The sequence below is a fragment of the Arachis ipaensis genome, chromosome B10 (assembly GCF_000816755.2).
Source record: "Arachis ipaensis cultivar K30076 chromosome B10, Araip1.1, whole genome shotgun sequence".
Lineage (NCBI taxonomy): Eukaryota > Viridiplantae > Streptophyta > Magnoliopsida > Fabales > Fabaceae > Arachis > Arachis ipaensis.
The window spans coordinates 44,287,932-44,291,431 of NC_029794.2; positions in this window are offsets into that span (position 1 = coordinate 44,287,932).

A 3,500-nucleotide genomic window follows, 5' to 3' on the forward strand; every position below is an offset into this window, starting at 1 on the left:
ACTTTACATCTCTCATAACTTATACTTTATAGTTGACTCATAATAAAAAAATTTTAAAGTTGATTGACTTTAATTTAAATTTAAATTAAATTCAATCAAATTTGAAATTTAAAAATAACAACCTATGTAAAACAATCCAAACAAATAAAATAATTTAAAATTTAAAAAATAACCACTTAAGCACAACAACCCAAACAAATAATTTAAAATTTGAAAATAACAACTTAAGCAAATAATAATTTACTAGCGGCTCAAGCTCTAGATATAAAAATTTATATTTAAATCACTCTTTTCTTTCGTATAATTTTAATGGCTAAAAAACTTTTATTTTTAATAATTTTATATTCAACATTTCAAATTATCTTTAGTTTTATTATTCTTTTAGAATTTTAATTTTTGTTTTTATTATTTTTTTTCTTACCATTATCTTTCTACATATTTATCATTGGCTCATCCCCATGCTTACATTGGATTGTTCTCTCTTCTTCTCCTTCTATCTTTTCTACAATCGTAATTAGTTATCACCGTGTATTAATTCATAATTATTACAACCAAAAGTGAATACTAATTTAAAAATGAAGTAAAAAAATGTCTTGTAACACTTGTGCGAATAATTAAATATCCTATAAATATAATGAAAGAGTAAACTTAACTTTTTCTGTTCCAAGTATTTTCTTTATTAGTTAATACACACAAAGTCATATATTTTTATTTGTGGTAAAAGTTAAAAATTAAAGTTAAATAATATTAAAACTTTTTTGTTTAACAAAATTAAAATAAAGCATAAAAATAAGAATAAAAACTAAAAAAATAAATAGTTCTCGAAAGGGATAGTGTCCAATTTTATGTCATTATGTATGAGAACAATGATTTATTTTATTATATTTATTTTTATACCAAATAACAAAAAAAATTAAATTTTATGTTCGTTTTTTGTTACTTATTTTGATTACATTCAAAAGTGAATTATATGTATTCTTATAATCAAGAAATATACTTAACTTCTTTTATAATAAGTAAGTTTTTTAATAATTTAATTTATTAAAAAAATCTCATCTTTTTATTTATCCTACAAAATAAAAATTCATATTATTAGTTTTGAAAAAAAAAATTAAAATAAAATATAAAAATAAAACTTGAATAAAAAAATATAATATTTTGAATCTAAAAATATAAAATAGTTAAAAGATTAAAAAATTATTTAAATATAATTTTTTTAAGACACTCTATGACTTAGATGAATAAATATTATTTTTAAAATGAATCATGATATATTGATACAAAAATTATTGTGTGTAAATTTTTTTAAAAATAATAAACCTCTCTCGTTAATAACAATATTGGAACTTAAATTTGAACGCTAATTGATATTATATATTATGTAGGTACTTAGAGTTTTTAGAATGGTACGTTAATAATTTGAAGAGAAAAATTATTAGTGTAAATTTATTTTTTTAAAAAAAATTATCCTTCTTGAACTATTTTAGTTTTATTCCTTAAAAACATATCTTAAAAAAAATATTTGTAACAATAATTTACATCCAATAAGAATATCTTAATGAGGTTACTGTAAAAAAAAATGGTTAGAAAATTTTTTATTTAACGTAACTGACAAAAGAATTTTTTTAATAATAAACCTCTCTTTAAGAGTAATATTGGAATTTAAATTTAGACACTAATTGTTATTATTATATATTATAGATAAGCATCAAGAGTTAAAAATAGTATGATAATAATTTAAAGAGAAAAATTATTCTTTGTACATTTAATTAAAAAAAATTACCTTGTTTAAACTATAGTGTAAGTGGAGCAATTTTTATAATCTTACGATTGAGAGTGAGCAATTTTTTTAAGTGAAGCAGTTATATCATTCTGTTGTGGATCAATGCAGAATTTATAGAACGTGAGTACGTGATTGAGGATGTAGTTTTAGATTATAAAAATAGGGATAAAATAGAAAAAAAATATTGGACACCAAACCCTCTGTATTCCCATTATTATATATATATTGTTATAAATTATAGATATAGATTAAGAATAATATTGAAACTTAAATTTAGACACCAAAATTTTTGGTATTGTCATTATATGTTCTTATAAATTTAAAGTACATTAAGATAATATAATAATTATAACAATATTATTTAGGTGAAGTGAGAAAGATGCATAAAAAAAGTATAAGAAATGAAGGAAGGTTTTTGATTATACAAAAACAGTAATGTGAGGTGAGAGATAATAAGGAGAGAAACAAATAAAGAATTATAATAGTTATGTGGATGTATGAAATAGGAGAGAATCTGAGTGGTATGTATGTCATAATAGAAAAGATGAGGTAGTGGTAATTTTTTAACATGGAATAACTGAAATATAGTGGGGTAGATAAGAAAGGATAAAATTGGAAAAAAAATTGGACACCAAAACTTGTTTTAGCATTATATATATATATATTTTTTTTTTTTGTTATAGATGAGAACATGTACTATTTATTATATTATATATAATTTTTGTACCATATAACAAAAGGTAAAAATTTATAAAGCCAATACAAACAGTTGACCATGACTTTAGTTTCTAATTCTTTTAGACTATATTTACCCTCTAACAAACCATTTCATAAAACAAATTATAAAGACAAAATAGTCATAAAATTTATTTTAAAAAATTCAATGACCTCCCACTAAAATAAAAACAGTTTTGTTATTCCTATAACCAATTAAGCATTATAACACATCTCCCAAAAAAAATGCAGAGTATTTGCAAATTGTTAATAAATCAGAAAATGAAAATGTCTTCACATTTTTCACTATCTTCATGTTTTGTTCAATTCTATATTAGTTTTAGTTTATATCCTTTATTTTTAATGTCTTTACATTCTTCACCATCTTTATGTTTTATTTAATTTTAAGTTAGTTTTAGTTTATATCATTTTGTTTTGAGTATGTTGTACTCTCTCACAAATAGTTTAATTTCACTATAATTATTTTATTAAAGTTTTTTTCTAATTTTTTAGAAAAATCTATCAATTTTGTTCTTCATGCACACTTTTTGATATTTCTCCTAATCCTTCTTCTCTTTTTAACATCTTCAATTGCATTGCTTCCATCGTATTTCATTGCCTTCATCTACTACTATTGCAAATTTTATTCGGATTCATGCATAACTTCCACTTATATTTTTTCTTTTCTTCAGTTTATTTATTTAATTTCTATTTTTAGTCATTCTTCTATCCTTTTAATTCATGACTAACTTTTAACGTATAAAATAATTCTGTCTTTTTCTTTTATCAATTTGATGAAATTTTTTTTTTAATCTTATCAATTTGATGTAAAAAGAAAATTATTTTTTTATCTAATATATGTTCTTATTTTTTTATTTAATTAATTTTTTATTTTTTTATCTAATTAAATTATCTTTTATTTAACAAGTCAAGAATTAAAGTTAACTTCTTTTATAATGAGTAATTTTTAATAATCTAATATTCTAATTTATTAAAAAAAAGT